The sequence below is a fragment of the Sapajus apella genome, unplaced genomic scaffold (genome assembly GCF_009761245.1).
Source record: "Sapajus apella isolate SASKATOON/1434 unplaced genomic scaffold, GSC_monkey_1.0 scaffold2, whole genome shotgun sequence".
NCBI classification, from domain to species: Eukaryota; Metazoa; Chordata; class Mammalia; order Primates; family Cebidae; genus Sapajus; species Sapajus apella.
Genome location: NW_022436942.1, coordinates 88,299,295 through 88,317,773, shown reverse-complemented (window position 1 = coordinate 88,317,773; position 18,479 = coordinate 88,299,295). Strand labels below are relative to the sequence as shown.

Genomic DNA, 18,479 nt, shown 5'->3' with positions numbered 1-18,479 from the left:
CTTCCCTGAGGGCCACGCAAACTGTCCTCCGTGCCTTCCCTGAGGGCCACGAAAACTGTCCTCTGAGCCTTCCCTGAGGGATCAAGACTCCAGTGACCAATCATAATCAAGAGATATTTCATACAAAAATGTAATTTAAATGCTGTTCAATACACTAGCCTTACGAATGTTTAAAAAAGTAGTCGTATTTATGTGCACAAAATCCAATTTCACTAATTTCTCTTAATATCCACCCTAGAGGATTCACACCCAACTGCTATTTCCTGGGAGAGAGACAAAGGTGAGAAAAGGTTGGGGGGAAATTGCACCCAATGTTTGATTTGATTTCTTTTGATAGAGATGCGTGTCCTACTATACAAATTTCACACACACACACACACACACACACACACAGCAACATCCCTGCCTTACATTGCTTTCTGTTTACCTTCACAGCAAACTTCGAGATGTGTGAGTTTAAGCAGATGCAACACCCTTTCACAACAAAGACGCAGCACACTGGTTTAGAGTGGATTGAAATCAGACATGTCACGTTTTAGGAGGGAATGCATGCAAGTAGGGCATTAGTCCAATTCTTTTGTACTGAGCATTTCAAAGTTGAGACCCAGTGGGTGGGGTGAAAATAAATCAAGCCCTCCTATGGTGAGAATGTACATGGGACTCCGGCATCTCCAATCTGACCCTATCTTTTGCTCTCTGGATTGTCAGCTGCTTTGGGGGTTGTCTGATATATGCCTCCTTTTCTCACTTCTAAGACTTTTAGCTGGGAGTGTATTTGAAAACACTTCAGAAAAAGGATGGAAAACACAGTGTCTACTTTGAAATGCATTCCTTTGTTAAATCCCTCTCCCAGGAGGACCAGGCTCCCAACACCTGAGGGCAGCCGATGACTGGCTCTGCTCTCCCCGGTGACCTCACATGCTCCCGGCGGCTCCAGCACAGATCCCGAGTCCTCATCAGCTATTACAACAAAGTTGTACAAGAAAAGAAAAAAGTCCTTCGTCCCATCCTTAATTGGGCACTCTTTAGAAAGGAGATGCTGGGAAATGTTTCTAGACATCTGAGTCTTATAAAGAATTCTACATATCATCCAAGGGTAGATATGAAAAGTCTTTTCTTGACAAATCATCCCAACATTTAAAAACATTTACCTCCGGGAATGTACCTGGGCATTTTCTCTTAGATGACATTCCCCAATAATAACCTCATTGTGAGCAAGATTCTGATGTGTGGGGATGGTTACAAACAGTAACAGAGCTTCCAGTAAAATGTGTTCTATTAGAAAGCTCTCATGGTGTTTTAGCTCAGCAGAAGGAGAAAGAAAAGAAGGCCGACTTCCCTCCCTACATTTTATTATAAAAACGTTCAAACATACAGAAAAAATGGGAAGAACTGTAGAGAGAACTCTTAATGCCCACATGGAGCTTGTGCGACTGGCATTCTGCGTGGCCTGCTTCCTCCCAGCCTCTCCTCTCTCCATCCCTCCATTCATCCGTCAGTCCTTCTTGGTCTTTTGCTGCCAGGAGCCTAATTGGAGCTGTCAGTGTCTCTCTCTCAGGGAGGGGACATGATGATACATCTCCATCGGGCCGTCCGGAGAGCATGGGGAGGACGCACATCCTGGCTGCCGGAAGAGGGCACTGTACTCTCCCAGCAGCAGAAGAGCAGGCCCTTCAAGGACTGGATGCTACTCCCTGTCGTGACAATGGCCTTTTCGTCATCAAGCTCCTCCAGCAAGATTTGCACCCCCCTTACAACACTGCAATATAGACCTGATCATCCAGCTGGAAAGAAACCAGGTACGCCCTCAGTTCTAGGCAGACATCACTTTAGAACTGTAAGGCTGAGGGCCCCACAGGGTTGTGGGGTGAGCGTTATGCTGTGCTGAGGTGCAGGATCCGAGAAATAAAGAGACAGGACACAGAAGAACAAAATGCAGCTGGTCTCAGGGGGCCACGCCACCTATGAGTGGAGTCAGGCGAGGCCCCGAATGTCCAGAAGCATGAGTATTTATCGTGTATAGGTTAGGGGGCAGGGCAGTGAGTGAAGTCATCTTTAAGGATAGTGATAGAGTCGTGAGCAAGAAAACATGGGGTCCACCCCCATTAGGTCACCTAGGCCAGGAGGTGGGCCGTGCGCAGTGAAGAGGGTGCAGTGTGCAGTACTTCTATCTACAGGCAAACTACTTCTAAGAAGATTTATAGGAGGATGCTTTAAGTCACACAGCAGTGACAGAGCTGTCAGGGTTACCGCCACTTTCTGGCAGCTTCCAATGGCTTCTATGGGAAGATGCTTTTCAAGCAGCACAGTAGCAAGAGCTGATAAAGTTCACAGTCACCAAGATGGATTGCCGTTCTGAGGGCACCCTCCACAGAACTGGAGCAAGGTCCTACAACTCCTTTGTCAGGAGGAGTGGCTCTCGCCCCAAGCCTGCCATACAGCAGGGATCTTTACGATACTGAACGCTGCCGCCTGGGCCGTGGGTTCTTGTCCTGGTGTAACTGTTTTCCCTTAAATCATGCTCTGCACTGTGTCTGCTCTAGGCATTCCTCCGAGTATGAACTAAGATATAATTATAGGTATATACGTAGGGAAATATTCCTTAGGCACTCATACTATCAACTATTATATGACTATATATAGAGGATTACATAAAGGGATTCTTCAAGCCCTATTTCTATGAACTAATATATGATTATGTAAAGGATTATGTAAAAGGAAATAGCTGAGTAGTAACACTATAACGTGAGATATTCCTCAAGCCCTAACTGTGCCAGGGTTCTGCTTAGCTGTCATTCCTCGGTGCCTATTTGGGGGTTACCCACAAGAACCGCTATGCTCTGTAAAAAGGGGCCTCTTTTATGTACATGGAGCATACATCAAGTGTATAAATCTTTTTTTTTCTAGATGTAAAAAAATTAAAAGGCTGGAGTCCAATGGCATGATCTCAGCTCACTGCAGCCTCCACCTCTCAGGTTCAAGCAATTCTCCTGCCTCAGCCTCCTGAGTAGCTGGGATTACAGATGCCCACCACCACGCCTGGCTAATTTTTAAAATATTTTTAGTAGAGATGGAGTTTCACCATATTGGCAAGGCTGGTCTTGAACTCCTGGCCTCAAATGATCCACCTGCCTCAGCCTGCCAAAGTGCTGGGATTACAGGTGTGAGGCACCACGCCCGACCAATTGTACAAATCTTAAGTGTTCAACTCAACGAGTCCCTACATCTGCATGCATTCACAGAAGCACCACCTAGTTCCTCTTATGAGAGCAGAGGTTTCCAGCACCTGGGCATGGACTGGTACTGGCCTGTGCCCTGTTAGGAACAGGGCTGTACAGCAGGAGGGGAGCAACTGTCTGAGCTCCACCTGCTGTCAGATCAGTGGTGGCATTAGATTCTCATAAGAGTGCGAACTTGTGGACTGCACACTCCGTAATTCTTTGCTGTGGGGCGCTCCTGTGTACTGTGGCATGCTATCAGCAACCCTGGTCTCTACGTTCTAGATGCCTCCAAGTTGTAATAAGCAGTCATATCTCCAGGCATTGTCAATTGTCCCAGGAGGAGAAATGGACCCCAGTTGACAACCACTGACATAAGCAATACGAAAAACCAGAAAAGTCAAAGATCCAGGCATGATCTGCCTGACACTCACTCCATGTTTGTGGTTTATCGGCGTGGGCTCCACTGGGTCCTGGTTGTTTGCTCCTTATGAGAATCTAATGACTGACGATCTGGAATCTAATGCCTGATGATCTGAGGTGGAAGTTTCATCCCAAAGCCATCTCCCAACCTCCTCCTCAGCCTGTGGAAAAATTTTCAACCACAAAACCAGACCCTGGTGCCAGAAAGGAACACTGAGATAGAGGACATCTCCAGCACCCAGAAGGCTCCCCTGAGACCAACCCCAAGGGGAATCCCAAATCCGACCCCTGAGACCCTGAGATCGTTTCGCCTGTTCTCCAACATCATGTAGGTGGAATTGAACACTCTGTGCTCCTTTGGGTCTTCTCCAGAACTACCTGCTGGCTTCATCCACATTGTTGCTTGTATTAGCACCCCAGTCATTTAAATGAGGAAATAACTAAAACTTAAAATAAGGAAGACTAACAGAATTCTGATTCTCTCAATGATGTCTAGGTGAGTGCTGTATTAGTCTCTTTTCACACTGCTGATAAAGACATTCCCGAGACTGGGCAACTTATCAAAGCAAAGGGTTTAATGTACTCACAGTTCCACGTGGCTGGGGTGGACTCAGTTCTGCGTGGCTGGGGTGGACTCACACAGTTCCACATTGCTGGGGAGGACTCACAGTTCCATGTGGCTGGGGTGGACTCACAGTTCCATGTGGCTGGGGAGGACTCACAATCATGGTGGAAGGCAAGGAGGGCAAGTTATGTCTCACATGGATGGCGGCAGGCGAAGAGAGATCTTGAGCATGGAAACCCCTGTTTTTAAAACCATCAGATCTCATGTGGCTTATTCACTATTGCGAGAGCAGCATGGGAAAGACCCACCTGCGTGACTCAATTGCCTCCTGCCGGGTTCCTCCCTTGACATGTGGGAATTGTGGGAGCTACAATTCAGGAAGAGATTTGTGTGGGGACACAGCCAAACTCAATCATGTGCCTTTTTTCAATGTCAATTTTTTCTTTTAAAATTTATGTATGCATTTGCTGAAGCTCCAGGCCTGTGCTTTCTTTGCCTTCAGAGAAGGGGGACCTGTCTCCAAAGCCTACTGGAGTCCAGGGTAGTAAACCACAGATATTCAGTGAACGTCAGTCAGATAATGCGTGGGCCTTCGGCTTGTCTAGTTTTTCATCTTTGTTCAAGTCACTGATTCTCAACTGGGGTCCATTTCTCCTCCCGGGGCCAACTCACAATGACTGGAGATATTCCTGGCTGTTACAACTTGGGAGGGTTGGTTCCACTGGCATTCGATGGGTAGAGACCAGGCTCTGCTGGCATCCGACGGCTAGAGAGCAGGCTCCACTGGCACCCGACGGGTAGAGAGAGACCAGGTTCCACTGGCATCTGACAGGTAGAGAGAGACCAGGTTCCACTGGCATCTGACGGGTAGAGAGAGACCAGCTTCCACCGGCACCCGATTGGTAGAGACCAGGTTTGCTGATAGCATGCCATCATACACAGGAGCGCCCCCACAGCAAAGAATTATGTTGAAAAATGTTGGAATGGTGCAAAATGTTGAGAAACCTGGCTCATGCTTTTTACCTATCTCTAATGGGTTTCTTTGAACCACCATCTCTGAGCTTGATGTGCACCGAGGTTTGGCTCAAGCCCTGGTCTACCCGGGAAAGCCTCCTCTGAAGGCCCATTGGCGGTTCCTAGCCCCTCCCAATGGCCGAGACAACAGGACACTTAAATCAGTAGTTCTCAACCCTTGACGTTCATTAGAACCACCAGGAAGGGGGCCAGCACCTGTGATTGGTAAAAGTTCTCCAGGTGACTCTAGCAGGGCCAGGGTGAAAAACCAAAAGTCTGGCCCTTGCGACTTTGGGTGTGGCTGGGAGTGCGGCAGCCCCATCGCCTTGTCACAGATGCCGAAGCACATCCCCAGCACATGCGTGCACACACTGAACCAGAAGCTGCACGTTGACTCCCAGGCCCATCAAACATGAGAAACTCCACCCTGGATGACATAGCCCTGCCTCTCTCCAGCCTCAGCCTCAGCCGTCTTCCAGCCTGTTCCCAGCCTCAGCCATCCTCCCTGGGGCTTCAGCGTCATCTGCCCAGAGGTGCTGGCATTTCACCCCCACCCGCCCCTCCCACCTCATTGCTCTGTTTCCTCCAGAGTTTGTGTCACTGCCTGAAATTACTTTTTATTTTTGAGAATGAGTCTCATTCTGTTGCCCAGGCTGAAGTACAATGGTGTGATCTTGGCTCACTGCAATCTCCGCCTCCCAGGTTCAAGAGATTCTCCTGCCTCAGCCTCCTGAGTAGCTGGGATTACAGGCACTAGCCACCATGGCTGGCGAATTCTTGTGTTTTTAATGGAGACAGGGTTTCACCATGTTGGTCAGGCTGGTCTCAAACTTCTGACCTCAAATGATCCGCCTGCCTCAGCCTCCCAAAGTGCTGGGATGACAGGTGTGAGACACTGCACCTGGCCTGAAATTACATTTTTATTCATTTGCATGTTTGCTTTCTGTCTTCCATTTCCTCCCGGGTAGTCTTCACCATGGCAGAGACTTTGCTTGTCTTAGGAATTATATTCCTAGCACCAGGAATAATGTTGCTCTTTAATTTCCGAATAAATGCTGCTTCAACTCTTTGACATTTAGCAACTAATATCTTGAATGAGGTGTGTGCTTTTTTCTTACAGGCCTCCTCTCTCCACGTGCCCTGGGATCTTACCTCCAGGAAACATCTATTGATGGGCATTGCTCTTGAGTGCCTGACCTGGAGGCTCCCTGTATGCAGTAGGTGCACACTAAGTATGCATGGATGGTGACCAAGATTTTTGGATTCAGTTCATTTTTTAAATAGTAATTACATTTAACATCCAATCTTCCATAGTGAGGGAGAGTGTGTGCCATGACTGAAAGCCGCATATCATCCCCAGCCCTGTCTGGATACTGGTCATCAGTGCTGTGAACTAAAGCAGAACTAATACTTTCACATTTCACTCTCCTACTGACCCCCATCCACCGACATAAAGATAGAAGGACCCCGAGTTGTACAGTGGGAGGGAGAAATCAAGCTCCACAGAACTTGTCTAAATTGGATTAGCATCTCCTGCCTTATGTGCTTATTCATTCAGGGAATTTACAAGTCACTGTTGCAGGCGGAACATGGCGGATATTGAATGCTGTCAGGATGGAAGTATCTGGCTTTCTAAGTGCGTGGACAAGAACAGACCAATTACCTCATATTTCCTCTTATTTTATCTTTAGCCTGTAAACAGAGCACACAGAAAAACACGTTGGACATCTAGGAATCCCTTTCTTCAGATGATCATAAAGACTATCGAAATTGTCATTACCCTTGTGTCACGGGGAGGGAAACAGAACTGTGAAGACTGTGCCTCTTGTGGCTGATGAGCCCACGGGAGCCAGGCAGTGGGTCTGGCCCAGTGGGCACGGCGACCCCGGCTCCCTGGCTATGAGGTCACCCCAGGAATGACACTGTTTCCAGACTCTCAAGCCTGCGTTCCACTCCACCTTACAGCGCATCTCTCGTCTCATCAATACTTGGAGGAACCAGCGAAGGACGTTGGAGCAAGAAGTCCAGACAAGGAATCTCAACTGCTCACTGTTTGCCCAATCCCTGGATTACGTCTCTGAACAACCTGAGCCTTAAGCAAGGGTTTAAAATAGCAGAAAGACAGATGGTAAATGTAACCCGGCCCCATTAGGTGCTATTCAAAACAAAAACACTGGGGGTGGGAGATTTGCGTGTAAAAAAGCAGTCCAGGGTCGTGTCCATTTGAGGAACCCCTCCAGAGGGAGAAAGGGGCTGAGAAACTTTGTAAAAATGTTTGGGGGTGGGGAATAAAGAGACCTTAAAAGGGAAGCTGAGCCCTTTGCTGCCTGGCGGTGGAAGTGAGCAGCGGCTCCCCCCTGCCGGGGCAGTTGATGAATAGTGCTGCAGCGTCCAGCTGGGCCCAGGCTGGCGGGCTGGGAGGCCAGGCTCAGGCAGTCCACGCAGGCCGGCTCAGCCATTCTAAACGCAAATGAAGGGGACCCTTTCCACCCAGGCCCAAAGGGGGAGGATTAGAATAAGGAGTTCAAAGCTCTAAAATGACGTGTTCGTTCTTTCTTTTTTTCTTCCCCCCTTTATTGTTTAAAGGGGCTAGAAATATGGCTGGTTATTATCTCAAGTTATTGCTACAAAGGATTTTGAAATTAAAAGATAAGCACGCAGAGGAAGCTCGGTAATTTTCATAAAAGGGGACTTAAAACAGATGTGCCCTCTTTAATCGAAGCACGCTTGAAAAAATAGGAATGCGTTTTTAACATAGCAGGGGGAAAATCACATGGCTTCGCGTTTGTCCCCTGAGTATTGCTGTGTGTGAATATCTGGGCACGGCGCGATGGGACTCACGTGCTAGGGCCGCCGCCAATGGCGGGGAACGGGCTTTCATCTTCCTGGCCCTGGGGTAAATGACCAGCCTCTGTGCTCCAGACCTTTGCTAAATAGATAATTTAATTTTTTTTGAATTTGTTAAACAATCTGCCATCCAGAACGTGACAATGGCATACGAGCAACAGATCATTATTTGCAAGGAAAGCCCAGATTTTGTCAACAACTTAACCCTTTTCTTCCTCTTTGCAGGAGACGTTTTCTCCAAGCTTTCTTTTTGACAGTTTGCACAAAGCAAGTTCACTCTTAAACCAGGCTGGTCTGTTTCTATTTCAGATTGTTGAAGTGTCAGCCATTCAGCGTTAGCCCCAGTCCGTCCATTGACCAGATGAGGGTAGTTGTGTGTCAATTCTTAACAAAACCGGAGTGTCCCTTCTGCTCACTGCCTGCACGGTGTGGAGGAAATGAAAGTGCTGGGTCTGAGACTCCCTGAGAAGACAAACCGAGGCCCGTCAGACCAACAACAGGGCTTTTAAACAGTGAGAGAGGCCAACGCTGACGCATACTGAGGAGCAGAGCACTGAAGGCAGCGGTTGCCTGACGGTCGTCATTCAGGTGGCAGAACGTGTGTCCACGACTCTCAAGCTGTTTCCCAAGTTATGCACAGTATTGGTGGATACTTTTGGTTCTTGTTACTTTAAATGTTTCCTTTTTATTTTCCACAGAAACAATTTAGCTCACCCTTCTCATAGAAAACAGGCAAATAAAAGCCCAACCCAATGCCTTGGCTACACTAGATAATAAATATCAACTGATTTTATTTTGAATATTTTTAGAATTCTTGTCTCTTTCCCTCCCTCCTTCCTTCCTTCCTTCCTTCCTTCCTTCCTTCCTTCCTTCCTTCCTTCCCTCCTTCCTCCTTCCCTCCCTCCCTTCCTTCCTTCCTCCCTTCCTTCCTTTTTCCCTTCTCTCTTTCTTAGATGGAGTCTTGCTCTGTCGCCCAGGCTGGAGTGCAGTGGCTCGATCTCAGCTGACTGCAACCTCCACCTCCTGGGTTCAAGCAATTCTGTCTCAGCTTCCAAGGTAGACGGGACTCCAGGTGTGTGCCACCACACCCCGGCTAATTTTTGTATTTTTAGTAGAGACGGGGTTCACCATGTTGGCCAAGCTGGTCTGGAACTCCTGACCTTAGCTGATCCACCCGACTCAGCCTCCCAAACTGCTGGAATTACAGGCATAAGCCACCCCATCCAGCCTCTTTTCTTCTTTTAACTTGGAAATTGGACTATTCAAATCCATTTCCACCAGACCTCATAATGAGACATTTTACAATCTCAGATTTGTGGATACATTCTTTTAATTGCCTCCTTTCCTCACCTCTTCATCCACACTTCACCGAAAACTGAGCCAAGGAAACAGCAATGGTCAAAGGGAATCTAACCTTAGCTGGGATGCTTCAGGTCTGTGTTTACTTTTGTTTTACATGCATTAATTTATTCTTTGGGCATCTGAACTTTTCTATTATTTATTTTAACATTTAAGTAATTATCCTTAAATAGGTACCACATTGACAAGATAGCAAATTTCAAATGTAACAGTTTCACCCCAGAACAGTAACAGCTTAGGACTGCCATTCCATCAGTGGCTAGGCCTCCTTCTGGAGGTTATTTTTGTCCATATAAGAAGATATGTCTGGACCAGGCGTGGTGGCTCACACCTGTAATTCCAGCACTTTGGGAGGCCTAGGTGGGCAGATCATTTGAGGACAGGAGTTTGAGACCAGCCTGGCCAACATGGTGAAATCCATCTCTACTAAAAATACAAAATCTCTACTCCATCTCTACTAAAAATACAACAATTAGCCTGGTGTGGTGACATGCACCTGTAATCTCAGCTACTCGGGAGGTTGAGGCTGGAGAATCATTTGAGCCCGGAAGGCAGAGGTTGCAGTGAGCCGAGATCATGCCACTACACTCAAGCCTCCTAAGTGACAGAGCAAGACTCTGTCTCAAAAAAAAAAAAAAAAAAAAAAAAGTTATGTCTGTGTGTCTGCGTATATATCCTTTAAAATATTACTCCAATAGTGGAACACTATAGCACATATACCTTCACCCTAATTTTGCTCTGCATTAAAAAATGTTCTTTTCACAGGTTTTGGAGGAACAGGTGGTATTGGGTTATACAAGTAAGTTTTTTAGTGGTGATTTGTGAGCTTTTGGTGCACCCAAGCAGTATGCACTGAATCCGATTTGTACTTTTTTATTCCTTACTGCATTTTTTTTTATCATGCCACGCTCTGAAATTATAATTTTTAGAAATTGTTTTGAACATGTAAAAAATATTGCCCAAGGTGACAGAGGAATTAATGCTCATCGTAAAAGATGTGAACAATATAAAGGGCGTAACCTGAAGGGCTCCCTGCTCCCTCCCCTCCATGCCCCAGCAGGTCTTCCCGAGGTGCTGGTGGTCATCGGCCAGCTGTTGACCTTCCCAAGATGATGGTGGTCATCAGCCAGCTGTTGACCTTCCTGAGGTGCTGGCGGTCACCGCCCGGCTGTTGACCTTCCTGAGGTGCTGGTGGTCACTGCCCGGTTGTTGACCTTCCCGAGATGCTGGCAGTCATCGGCCAGCTGTTGACCTTCCCAAGGTGATGGCGGTCATCAGCCAGCTGTTGACCTTCCCGAGGTGCTGGCGGTCATCAGACAGATGTTGACCTTCCCGAGATGCTGGCGGTCATCAGCCAGATGTTGACCTTCCCAGATGATGATGGCGGTCATCGGCCAGCTGTTGACCTTCCCAAGATGCTGGCGGTCATCAGCCAGCTGTTGACCTTCCCGAGATGCTGGCGGTCATCAGCCAGCTCTTGACCTTCCCAAGATGCTGGCGGTCACCACCCGGCTGTTGACCTTCCCGAGGTGCTGGCAGTCACCGCCCGGCTGTTGACCTTCCCGAGGTGCTGGCGGTCATCGGCCGGCTGTTGACCTTCCCCAGGTGCTGTGACCCGTATCCGCCCTGTACCTTTCCCTCTCCATTTCCCTGGACTTGTGTAAATGCATCCATAGAGAGTGATCGTCTTTTGTGATTTTTATTTTCTCATGTAATGATCTGTTCTATGGATCTTTTCTTGGTAATGCAGGTGGATCTCATTCCATGTTTTTATTTTTATTTTTTTCACTTTTATTTTAGGTTCAGTTTACCAGGCCTCCTTCTGGAGATTAGTGTACAGGTTTCTTACGGAGGTAAACTGATGTCATGGGGTTTGTTGTACAGATTATTTAATCATGCAGGTACTAAGCATAGTACCCTCGCTAGCAGGAATTTTTTCTGCTCCTCTCCCTCCTCTTACCCTCACTCTTAGGTAGCCCCTGGTGTCTGTTGTTCCCCTCTTCGTGTCCATGAGTTCTCATCATTTAGCTCCCACTTATAAATGAGAACATGTGGTATTTGTTTTCTTTGTTCCTGCATTAGTTTGCTTAGGATAATGCCCTCCAGCTCCATTAATGTTCCTGCAAAGGACAGTCCTTATTTTTATGGAAGCATAGTATTCCATGGTGTGTATGTGCTGTATTTTCTTTATCTGGTCTACCGTTGATGGGCATTTAGGTCGATTCCACATCTTTGCCATCGTGAATCTCACCCCATCTTCCTAACGCCTGGTATATTTAGCTGTAGGAGGTTGTTCTGTTTGCATCTTACATTCCCTAGGCAATTTTCAAGAGTCACCTGAGCTGAGCTCCTTCCTAATCATGGTTTGTATATGTAGATGATTGATTCTTCCTGTTTAATTCATAGTTAACCATTTTCCTTTTATTCAGTTCATCCAAAATGTAGTAGCAAAAGAGAGCCAGGCATTTCTCTTGTTATCAAGAGAGAATCATTATAGTTGCTATTTATTAAGCAATTGTGATGTTCTGGGATTTTTAGCTACATCCTCTTGGTTTCTTATCATAAATCTTCATGATAATGTTTCCATTTTATAGAGGAAGGGGGCTGTATGAGAAGTGATTAAGCAACTATCCTGTGTTTACCCAGCTAATGACCTGACTTAAGTTGAGGCATCTCTGACATTCCAGTCCAGCTTTTCTTCACCATTATTCAGTGACTCTTAAAATTTTCAGGAAAGTTATTCAATGTCCTTGGGTTCTGTCTTTAGTATTTAAACTCTCGTAGTTTAAACACATCTCTTTGTTTGAAAGCGTTTCCTGATATGTAACGTAAGGCTCCCTGCATCCAGCTGACCTTTCCTCAGCGGGGAGAAGGATCAGCTGAGCGTCCGACACGATCACGGCCATCACTGTCCATCATGACACTGGGCAGCTCGTACGTTCCCTGATCTGCCATGTGACATACGTGGACTTACTGCGATTTGACGAACCTCCGAACAGAAGCCGGTCCCGATGGCTAACACTTGCCTTCCACCTAAAATGGGAAGAGGGCCCCTCCAACATTTTGGGTGGGAGAGTTGCTCACTGAGCCCAGTCCTCAGCGTTATCCTGGAATGCCTGAGCAGCTCTGAGGAAGCTGAAGTGAAAAACCACATGCCGTGCAGGTAAAGCACTGGAGAGTGGGTGACTAAGAGGCTTGATTTGGGGCTGGATTCCTGGGCTTTATTTGGGCAAAGGACTTCTGGTCTCTAAGCTGTTTCTCTCACTGCCTTAGAGCTGGTAGAAGGAATTTATGAAGCAGCCAGGTAGAGTGAGCTTTTAGGTACTAAGAAGCTCATCAATATATTCAATATCATGAAAATTGATAAATTTTTATATTTTTAAACTGATGGGGTCCTGGCTTAGCAATGGGTTCGTGCACAAGCCTACATTACGGCCTCCTCCCCCTCTAGGGAGGTGTGAGATGTGTCACAAGGGGGTGACTCAATGTGCTCAGGACCAGTCAACTCCTTTTTAAAGGTCAGGGTGGGAACAGAGGGTTGAAGAAATGAAAACGTCCATCAAGGACTGGATTCTCTCCTATGCCTCAAATTCAGCAACTTCAGAAACATGGCCCTAAATTTACTCCTGTCCAAACCAAGCCCTGTGTGGGTAAAACGCATGAAAGGATGGAATGGACCAGTCATAGGGCTCAGCTGGAACTGTGTGTGATGTTATTCTTCATCCAAATCTGTGTATGTGAGGCACAAAGTGATTGTGCTCTAGGCAATGTGTGTGCTCAAGATCTCCAATTCTCAGAGAAAAAGTAAGTCTATTTGCCATTCCTTTACCTGAATGCAAACTCAAAAAACATGTGTTTTTGATTTCTGGAACCCGGTGGCTAAGGCTGAGCCTGACCTATAGCAGGGGCTCAGGAGAACTTGGTAAGACATGTGGAGGTCAGCTTCCTCCATGGGAAGGGTTTCATCTCTTGCTTTCTTTATGAAGTCGTGGGTTGGCTTTGGTAATTACTGACTTCTCAGAAGGAATGGGATGCTGATAAATGATGGTTTTTATTTAGAGGGGGGGTGAGGATGCTCCTTTCTGTTGAGATGTCCGTAAAGTAAACACTATATAAGATGTGTCTTCTCCCAGATTTCCAATGACCGACACGCTAGTTGGCTTTGGTGCTATGACTGTGTCACTAAAGTGACTCAGCAAGTGAAGTTCAGCAAGTTGAATAATGAAAAAGTACAGTTGCTATGCACCTGCTGTGTGCAGATCCCCCTTTAATCCACACCATGAGCAAGGTGCCATTATCACCCCATTTTATAGAAAGGCAAAGTGACACATGAGTAGCTTACCTAACCTGCCCAAGAAGGAGGGACAAACTTGACCCCAGCAGTCTGGCACCACTGTGCACATCTAACCACGGAGCTCTACAGGCATTCTGTAGCAGAGATACAGCACCATTTGTCTCCACTGTTGAAAATTGTTTCATAAAATATCAATGAAGAAATAAATAATGGATGCTCACGGACAGGAGGGCTCAATATCGTAAAGATATTCTAGACTTCATCTACATATTTAATGTAATACCAGTCAAAATCTCAGCAAGTTATCTTGTGGCTATCAACAGACTAATTCTAAAATAAAATTTATATGGAGACGCCAAAGACCCAGAACAACCAAGCCAATCAACACCGAAGGAGAAAAACAAAGTGAGAGGACTGACACCACCCAACCTGGAGACTTACTACAAAGCTACAGGAACCAAGGCTGTGCAGCATTGGTGAAAGAACAGACAGGTCAATGGACTAGAATGGAGAGTGCAGAATAAGCCCACGTAATTATAGTTGACTGATCTTTGACGGAACAGCAAAAGCAGTGCAATGGAACAAGATAGTCTTTTCCACAGCACGTGCTGAAACTATGGGCCACCCACAGGCAAAAAATGAAGCTAGCCACAACCTCACACCCTGAATTCACACAGATTACACACCTTCATACACAAAAAATGCAAAACTGTAAAACACTTAGCAGAAAAAGTAGAGAAAACCTAGATGGCCGTGGATTTGCTGATGACTTTCATATACAACACCAACGATGCAATCCACAAAAGAAATAATTGATAAGCTGAATTTATTAAAATTAAATTTCTAGGCTGGGTGTGGTGGCTCACACCTATAATCTCAGTATTTTGGGAGGCTGAGGAGGGTGGATCATTTGAGATCAGGAGTTCAAGACCAACCTGGCCAACATGGTGAAACCCTGTCTCTAGTAAAAATAAAAAATTAGCTGGGTGTGGTGGCAGGCACCTGTAATCCCAGCTACTTGGGGGGCTGAGGCAGGAGAATCGTTTGAACCCAGAAGGTGGAGGTTGCGGTGAGCTGAGATCCCACCCTGGAACTCCATCCTGGGCAACAGAATGAGACCCTGTCTCAAAAAAAAGTAATAAATTAAATTAAATTAAATTTCTGCTTTGCAAAAACAATGTCAAGAGAATGAGAAGATATGCCACAGACTAGGAGAAAAGATTTGCAGAAAAAAACATTTGAAAAAGAATATCATCCAAAATATACAAAGAACTCTTAAAATTCAACAATAAGAAATGGATAACCCAATTTAAAAATGGAAAAAAAGCCTGAATAGATATCTCAGCAAAGAAGATAGACAGATAGTCAATAAGCACCTGAAAAGACGCTCACGTCGTATGTCATTAGGGAACAGCAAACTACAACCATGAGATAGTACACACCTATTATTACAAAATGGCGCAAACCCCGAACACTCACAACGTGCTTGTGAGGATATGGAGCTCTCATTCATGGCACGTCTTTTCACCTGGGAAGACTATCATGCTCCTTGGTATTTACTCAGATAAATTAAAGACTTATGTACGCACAGAGGTTTATAGCAGCTTTATTCATAACTGCCCAAACTTGAAAGCCACCAAGACCTTCTTCAGCAGGTGGATGGATAAACTGTGCTACTTTGAAATGATGAAATGTGATTTTGTGCTAAAAAGAAACGAGCTATCACATTATGAAAGGATGTGGAAGAAACTTCCATGCATATTGCTAAGTACAAGAAGTCAATCAGAAAAGGCTACATGCTGTATGATTCCAGCTATATGACACTCCGGAGAAGGTAAAACTATGGAGATAGTAAAACATTCAGGGGCTGCCAGAGGCTGCAGGGGAGGGAAAGATGAATGGGTGGGGCACAGAAAATTGTCAGGGCAGTGAAAGTACTCTGTGTGATAATGGAATGGGAGATACACGTCATTATACACTTGTCCAAACCCATAGGATGTGCAACACCAAGAGTGAACCCTAATGTGAACTATGGACTGCGGGTGATAAGGACGCATCAGTGCAGGGTCACCGACTGTAACAAAGGGACCACTCTGGTATAGAATGTTGGTGGTGTCTCTGTGGATACAGAGGTTACATAGGGCCCCTCTGTAGTTTCTGCTAAATTTTGCAGGAACCCAAAACTGCTCTAAAAAATAAAGCCTGTTAATTTAGAAGAGGAAGAAGAACAAGAAAAAGAAGAAGAAGAAAGAGGAGGAGGAGGAGAGGAGAAGGAAAAGAGGGGGGAAGGAGAGAGGGGAGGAGGAAGCAGGGGAAGAAACGAATGAAGGAAGGAAAGGAGGAAGGGAGGGAGAGAGGAGGAAAAAGGAAGAAGGGGTGGGGGTGGCAGCAGAGGAGGAGGAAGGGGAAAGGGGAGGAGGAGGAGGAAGATGAAGAAGAAAAGGGAGGAGGAGAGATGAAGAGAAAGGAGAAGGAGAAGGAAAGAATGGGGGCAGGAGGAAGAGGCTGAGGAGGAGGAAGGGGAGGAGGAGGGGAGAAGGGGTTGAAGCAGGAGGAAGAAGAATAATAATTTATTGTGGATTTCAAAAATCTCAACACAGGCCTCAGAATCGCTGCATCTGAATTTTAAGTGAGACTCTCCCCGACACTTTGTCTTCACGTGTCTTTATTAGAAGAAAGGGGAGGGGGCCTACAGTCACACCTTGCATTTCTGTTGCATGGATTCACCATGATGTCAATGGGATTCTGGGCATGGTGGCTGGATTCTGCAGGCATCAGTCAATATCTACAACAGTGGACCCATGCATGGTCAGCACTGGTTTTGAACTCACTCAGCAACGACCTGCTCTTACCTGCCTACCTGCTCAAATCTAAACTGTTGGATAAATTGTTTAGCTACAATATTCTCATAGTTGAGCAATTTGATCATTAAAGGCCTCTGATCTATATGTTCTTGAAAGAATTTTTTTAAATGAGCTTTTTCATGTATCTACTATATTATTCAGCTGTATGCATATATTTTCACAATAATGTTAGGCCATTATTTTACTTTAAATATGTATGCCTTATTTTCTGGTCTGACCAACACCATGGAAGGAATATAAGGGTTTAACGACATGGCGATATGGCAATCACCAGAATTATAAAAATGTTAGTCATGTTCTAATTAAGATGGATATAATCTTCAACAGCATAAGATCTGTAAACAAATTTCAAGATATATCACTTTGAAAACTGTGATTACTTATTTATTCTGTGTTCATACTTTATCAAATTTTGCAAAGACTTCAAATTATGTCAACGAGTGATCATTAAAAACAAGAAAGCTTTCTGTAGCTTAGATTACTAGGATCTTATGATCAATTTCATATGAAGTTACATTATGTAGAAGATGAAAATGTTTCGAGACTGTTTATCTGTAACAGATTGCCTTATAATAACTATTTCTAAAGGAGGGTAAACTTCATAAATCATGGCAAACATGTGATATAACACAAACAAAAGGAAAAGAGAAATAAGAATACCAGCATTTCGTTCTAGCTCTTAACAACTCTTTGACGTCTCGAAAAGCAATTAATATTTTTTGAATCTCAGTTTTCTTATCTGTAAATAATAGTGTCTGTCTAGTTTCCAAGACTCTGAGGATGAAATGAGATAGTGTTAATAAAACCCTCAACAAGTATAAAGCATTCTATATGGGTATTATTATAATTAATGCAGGAAAGAGACGTACATTGAATGAACAAATGTGAACTTGAATTGTGAACCCTGGATCAATCCTGAGTGGCTAACAGCCCAACTTAAGATTGAGCCCAGCAACCATTTGCTGGCTAGAGGCCACACATGTGTTCTAGCGTGACAGGGCTGATGACAGTCCTGCTGAGTTCCATGGCCTTTCATGATCGCTCATTTTTATCTCCTGAGTTACCCCACAATTTTTTATCTTTGAGACTTTCAGAGCTCAAATGAACCAACCGATCAGAGTTCACCTGCCTCATTGGCTGATCAGGGCTCAACTGGATCAACCAGTCAGGGCTCAAATGCATCAACCAATCAGAACTAAGCAAGTTTCAATTCTTCATTTGCATAAACAGACCTGATTGGGAACCTGGGCAGGACATTTTGTTTTAAAACCTGAGCCTCCCTTTTGTTCTCTGCAACACACCTTCATTGTGTGGGAAAGGCTGCATCCCCCCAGTTTGCAAACTGTTCACTGGAATAAAGTCTCTTTCCTCCAAATTCACAGTTGTTTAGCAAACCAATTCATTTTCTTTCTGGGCTTTACTGCATCTCCATGGTGTCTTGTTGCCCTCTAGCCAATGGAATGTGAGCACACAGACACAGACACTTCCAGGTGAGGCTGACAGGAGCTCTTCCAAATTGGCTCTGCCTTGCAACCATCAAGATGTGGAGAGTCAGGGGCACTGCCATTCCAGAAGATAAGGAGCCACTGGACCCCGGGAGCCAGTCCTTGAGGACAGCTTCCCAGGAGGGCTGCCCAGTCAGGCTACCTTCATGGCACATCCATGAACAAGAAGTACACGTCGTCTGTGTCCAGCTACCAAGGTTCTGGGATGTTCTTCTATCCTGACTAACACGAGCAATGCAAATTCTATATTATACACAAATAGCATAATTAAAACATTTTTTAACTTTCTTTTGTCAAAAGAAAATAAGCTACAAGTATCTGGTGTTTATATTTTACATATGTGATTTTTTTTTAAAGACCATGAAAGGTAAATTGATACAAATAGAAATT

At 45.3% G+C, this 18,479-nt stretch overlaps 1 long non-coding RNA gene across 1 annotated transcript in view; it reads left to right on the top strand.

Moving 5' to 3' along the window:
• Window positions 1–15,774, top strand: part of LOC116557240 — a 19,096-nt gene extending 3,322 nt beyond the window's left edge. The window contains exons 2-3 of the long non-coding RNA XR_004271436.1: window positions 5,849–5,853; window positions 15,682–15,774. This is a non-coding gene — a long non-coding RNA (uncharacterized LOC116557240). The remainder of the gene's footprint in view (window positions 1–5,848; window positions 5,854–15,681) is intronic.
• The last annotated feature ends 2,705 nt before the right edge of the window (window positions 15,775–18,479 follow it).